This window comes from Bufo gargarizans, chromosome 2 (genome assembly GCF_014858855.1).
Source record: "Bufo gargarizans isolate SCDJY-AF-19 chromosome 2, ASM1485885v1, whole genome shotgun sequence".
Lineage (NCBI taxonomy): Eukaryota > Metazoa > Chordata > Amphibia > Anura > Bufonidae > Bufo > Bufo gargarizans.
Window position 1 is genome coordinate 501,997,261 of NC_058081.1, and position 6,184 is coordinate 502,003,444.

A 6,184-nucleotide genomic window follows, 5' to 3' on the forward strand; every position below is an offset into this window, starting at 1 on the left:
ACCATTTCAGGTGACTACCTCTTGAAGCTCATCAAGAGAATGCCAAGAGTGTGCAAAGCAGTATTCAAAGCAAATGGCTACTTTGAAGAACCTAGAATATGACATATTTTCAGTTGTTTCACACTTTTTGTTATGTATATAATTCCACATGTGTTAATTCATAGTTTTGATGCCTTCAGTGTGAATCTACAATTTTCATAGTCATGAAAATAAAGAAAACTATTTGAATGAGAAGGTGTGTCCAAACTTTTGGTCTGTACTGTATATATACACTGGCGTCCCGCCCATATAGGCAGACTAGGCAGTTGCTATTGGGCCCGTGAGTGTGAAGGGCCCGGCCAGGTTGAATTGCCCCGCTCCCTTTACAACCTAAACGCACCCCCCCCCCCCCTCCTTCCTCCTGGCCCCTGCAGCTACTGCCATCTGCCCAAGATACCGAGATGGTAAATAAGCAGGGAGATGCTGTGTTCCCTGCTCTGCTTATTGACCAGCTGAATTTTCGGGGCCATGACCTGACCTGTCCTCCAGTCTTCACTCTGCTGCCTCACTGCCTGATGCCTCCAGCATCATTACAGCAGCAGAGCTTACAGAGAGGGGCCGGCAACTTCAGCAGAGCTTCACTGCGCTGACCTCCTCCTGAGCAGTGACCGCCAGAGGTAGGGATTAACTCTTCCTGGGACCAAACTGAGACGGTACAGACTCAGCAGACAGTGAGCTCACTACAACAATCATAGGTGACTGCTGTGTCTGCTGGCTGAGGCTAGGTGTGCCATATATGTGTAGCAGGGACAGGGTTAGTAGGAGTGCTGGGGTGTGTCATATACTGTGTGTGTGTGTGTGTGTGTGTGTATATATATATATATATATATATGTATACACACACACACACACACACACACAACACTCCTCAGGTCACTGGCAGTAAATAGTCGGTGTTCAGTCTTTTCAGTACAGCAAAAAAGTGGGGGATGTCGCACCACGACATCCCCCACTTTTTTGCTGTACTGAAAAGACTGAACACCGACTATTTACTGCCAGTGACCTGAGGAGTGTTGCTTGAATCGACGAAAGTTGAAAGCACAGATTTCTTTCTAAGAGATATTATCGCCCACTAGCGAAAATCTCCCGATAAAATAGTGCCATAAACAACAAAGGAGGCACGTTTGGGGAGCAAGAATATTCCAAGGTCTGGCGAAAGGTGAAGTCGATCGGAAGGTAAAGTAACTTGCAAGTTATGAAGTAGCAGGACGCCGCTACCTACCCTGTTTAGGCGGGACGCCGCTGGGTCAGGTGTGGGTAAATCATTATAAGAAAAGTGTTTCTTGGTCGCGAATATATCAGACACTATTTAATTGACTCTCTGCAGAACATTTACATCACCGATTTTTTTAAATCAAATTTTATATTTGAACTTTTTTTCAGGATATATCCTTTCTATGGACATTATATCGAATATTTGATCGACAAATTTATTTTATCCAACATGTATTGAATATTGCATTTGCCACTTCAAGTATATATATGGTCTTAATACTGTCTATACTATATTAGGGTATTATCCATTGTAAGTATGTATTTTGTGATTGTTTTTATTGCTTGTTTGACCTCATCCGGTCTAATAAAATCAATTTCTTTGTGTGTACACATGGTCCCGATTTCTTTGAGTGCCCTGTCCATATATACCAATTTTACATTCCTCAAATTGACAGGTGTGAACTAGCTCCAGTTCTGCCATTTTAATCCTTTCGGGGTGCCTAATTCTGAGTTTTGCTATGGGGCCCCATAATTACTATGTACACCCCTGTGTATATATATATATATATAAAAGGGAAATGATGGCGGCACTGGAAAAAAACAAATGCTGATGTTTATTCACCCATGTGGAAGGCAACGTTTCAGCATATACAAGAAAGGCTCTTGTATGAGTAAACATCAATTGCTTTTTTACTTGGAGTGCTGTCTGATTTTCATCTTTATATATATATATAGATGACCTATCCTGGGTGAAATATTTTAAACTTGGAAAACTCCTTTAACCCCTTCACCCCCCAACGCCGTAATGGTACAGCGCTGGCCAGGTCTTTAAAGATGGCGCCTGCTCCGGAGCGCTGCGCGCGCCATAGCCACTACTTATAGCAGACACCCGCAGCTCATGTTGGCAACTGGCAGTAATGCCAATCACAGACATTTAACCCCTCAGATGCCGTAGTCAATCCTGAGGCATCTGAGAGCGCTTTCGGTGGTGCTCTGGCTCCCCCGTGTGGCGATCGGAGGAGCCGGAGTTTGTGTGCAGCAGCTCCTGTCTTTGTGAGTGACAGGAGGCTGCTGCATAGTATTTCTTATGGAGCCCTTGCCTGTAATAGGGCTCCATAGGAAACTAGTAAAATCATCATAGATTCCAATAGCAATCTATTAAAACTAAAAGAACAAAAAAAATAATAATACACATCACGGGTGTCGCGATGTGCAAAAACAACCATAGTATAAAAATATCAAATAGTCATACACACCCCAGAATGGTACCAATAAAAAGTTCAGATCTCCCCGCAAAAAATGAGCCCTCTTACAGCTCTGTACACATAATTACAAAAAAGTTATAGGGGTCAAAATATAGCGACAAAACTTTTTAATTTTTTTATCACTATGTCACCCCATTTGGAATTTATTTCCTGCTTCCGACTACATCATATGCAATATTAAATGGTGGCGTTGGAAAGTGTAACTTGTCCCACAAAAAACAAGCCCTGATATGGCTATGTGAACAGACAAATAAAAAAAGTTATGGCTCTGGGAAGGCAGGGAGCGCAAAATGAAAACGCAAGGGGGGGGGGGGGGCTCCGGGGTTTAAAAGGTTAATAGTCAAAATCGTTTCAGATCTTGTTACATATTCTTCCCAGTTGATACTGATTGCAGGAATGCTTGTCTACTATGGACATCACAGAGGGGGTCCCCGCTTGGGACCCCTTCTAGGAGTTTGGACAGATTTAACATTTTGAGGGGCCGTTTTCCTCCACAGCCTTGTCATGGATTTAAAATCGTACAATCGATTAGACATGCCTGGCTGTCTTTTCTGTCTACAGTAGTAGTGTCAAACTGTGGTCAACATCGCCCTCTGGAGGTCACAACAGGTTCTGCAGTAACATCTAGTCACATCGGAACAACGATTTTAATTTTTACCCTTCGAGCAAATAACATTGCGGTAAACTATCAAGGTAGACCATAATTTATACTAAAATCATCTTGTCCCGGGGATTTTAGACTTTTATGTGCAAATTACAGTGCTATAAAATCAATACTGAGGAAGAACTGCAAGTGCCAGCATGTCCATGGGGCTTGCTATGCTCACATCTTGCAGGGGTTCCTCAGCAACAGCTTTTATTTCTCGGACTCGGAGACGCAAGAATAAATGTACATTCTTAGCTATTGTCTGGTACTCCGAGCCCTAAACCCTGTGCACTGCAGCCTTGTGACCAGCAGGGGTAGCTATGAGCACGCTGGTTACGTACACATAAGGAAGCTGTGTATAGAAGAGGAATTACTGATAAAATGGCGCAGAATACACGGTAATATCTGGATGACATAAAGCTCAGGCTTCTCAGTCCGCACATAACTTCCGAGAGCACATGTCCTCATCGAGTCTGTTGTAAGAAATCTTACCGGGTCGGTTTACAAGGCGCTGTGATGGCCGAGTGGTTAAGGCGTTGGACTTGAAATCCAATGGGGTCTCCCCGCGCAGGTTCGAACCCTGCTCGCAGCGAATATTTTTCACTCCTTTTAATTTACAAATATGTACATTTCATCTTTATTTCTTCGATAAAACCTGCAGTGACATGTTTTTTTTTATGTAATCTGTACTATAACTCTGGATTATAATGGTAAATGGGTTTTCCCTTCAAGCTGACAATATATCCTCAGATTTTATCTCCTGCTGGTCAATAATATCCACAAATCGCTTGAGCAAAAGGTGAATTTGATTTTACAATGGATCATTCTGGTTTGCTATGAAAGAAATCTTTTTCCCGCTGTTCTAATGGCGGTTTAGCCGACGGTAAATTTTCTCGGTTTTCCCTCTGGACACATTTACCAGAAGTTTTTCTTACTTCTTACTTTTCTGTAAAGTGGGTTTGGGGAAAGGGGACATAAGTGACATTCTTTCTGACCTAGATTTCCAGTTGTGACACCAACCTCCTGGAGTGTGCCAAAATTAAGAGGTGTGCCTTATGCCAACTTGTTTTAATAAGACGATAGTCTTAAAGGGGTTGTCCGAGAGAACTAAAAATCTTGGACAAACTCTGCAATCGCTTTAAGTATAAAACAACTATACTCCCCTTACCCCAGCAGCCTTCTCTACAGAGCAGGTCCAGTCCTCCTGCCACTGTTACATGCCAGGATATGGCAACTGACCGCTGCAGCCAATCACTGTCCTCAGCAGTCTACAGAACGTCTCCTGAGAACGCCGATACAGTTCAATAGTGCAGCAGGGAATGGGAACCAATGGTTCCTGGCTCCTCCATTCCATTAGGGCTCGTTCACACAAACGTATTTTGCGTTCTGTATACAGGCCGTTTTCTGCGTTCCGCATACGGTCCGTATACAGAACCATTCATTTCATCGGGTCCACAAAAGATGCAGACAGCTCTCTGCGTGCTGTCTGCATCCGTTGCTCTGTTCCACGACCCCGCAATTTTTTTTTGTCCTGTCCTATTCTTGTCCGTCTATAATAGGCCTCCTGTTCCGTTCCGCAAATTCCGGAAGGCACACGGGCGCCATCCGTGTTTTGCGAATCGCAAAAAAACGGAACGGTAGTGTGAACGAGCTCTTATACTGTAAATCTAGGTCTGAAGCATATGGGGCAGCACTGGCAGTTGCGATGATGTAATTGCGCCAGGACGCAGGTGGTTCAATGACTTCATAGCACCCACCTGCGCTGGGCTGAGGGTAACTCAGTTTTCAGGCCAGAAGAAGCCTGTGGTCTGCTTTACATACTAGGTGTGTATATATTTTTTTTTGGGGGGGGGGGGGGCGGCGAGTATCAGTTATGGGGCATTAGAGTGGAGCAGTACTGGGGGCCAGGGTGACCCTATAACCACTGGGGGCATTATAACTACTGAGGACACAATAACTGCTGGGGGCGCTACAGGGGGATGTAATTACTGGGGCAATACAGGGGGCATTATAACTAGTGGAGGCACTACAGGGGCGCATTATAAATACTGGGGCAATGCAGAGGGTATTATAGAAAGGCACTACAGAGGAACATGAGTACTGGCACAATACTAAGAGCAATTCAGGGGGAATAACTACTGGGGGCACATTACACCTATTTGGGCATTATAACTACTGGGGGCTCTGCAGGGGTCTTATGGAGGGATCTTATTACTGCTGGGAGCATTTTGGGGGCCTTATTAGTACCATGGGACTTTAGAGCATTATAATAGGTATGTAGTGCTGTATAACCCTGTATGCTTTGTAGTTCTGAATGTAATGCCCATCCAAATATGCCCTTAACGAGGGGGATGCACAAAAGTATTCACCCTTTTAGGGCCTTTTAAAAATCCTCACTTCAATTTTTTTCTTCCTCTGAAGCTCAGTATCAGCACAGCCTGTGCGGGTCCTTTTAACTTCCCGCCACCTGCATCACTAATCCTGGCTCAGGTTGCAGGGACTGAAGAGACCCGGACGTGATGCCAAGCTGATAGAACCCTTCAGATCACTGCGGCAGCCGGGCTCCTGCTGTATTGGCCAGCACCTGGTACCTGCTCCAACAGCAGGACAGTTGGCCTTCCCTATGCCTCATCCATGGGCGCTTGCTCTTGTCCCAATCTTTTCTTTCTTCTTCTCTCCGGTCTTTTCAGGTCTCTAGGGTTAAATACATGCGGGGGAGAAGCATGCGACATGCAGGTAATGGACGTAGTCACCGGGCCGAAAGAGAAGGCCTGGCCAGCATGTGTGTATGTGGCACCTATACTAGCTGACATAGCGCGCACAGCCCTGGCTCAGTGATGGGGGGGGGGGGGGGGTTCTTACTTTTAGAGGCTGTTTAACACCTCGCTGACAGTTTTCATTGTTTTTAGTCTTCATCTCCCAGAAGGTGTGGGGGGGGGATATATATCTCTGTATGTGTATACAGTGCACCCCCTCTATATACCAGGCATCTTTTTCAGTTAATGTTAGCAAGCAAAAC

At 44.8% G+C, this 6,184-nt stretch overlaps 1 non-coding gene across 1 annotated transcript; it reads left to right on the top strand.

Annotated features, from left to right (window-relative positions):
• Positions 1-3,675: 3,675 nt before the first annotated feature.
• TRNAS-UGA lies at positions 3,676-3,757 on the top strand. Its single transcript has one exon. It is a non-coding gene; the product is annotated as a tRNA-Ser (tRNA).
• The last annotated feature ends 2,427 nt before the right edge of the window (positions 3,758-6,184 follow it).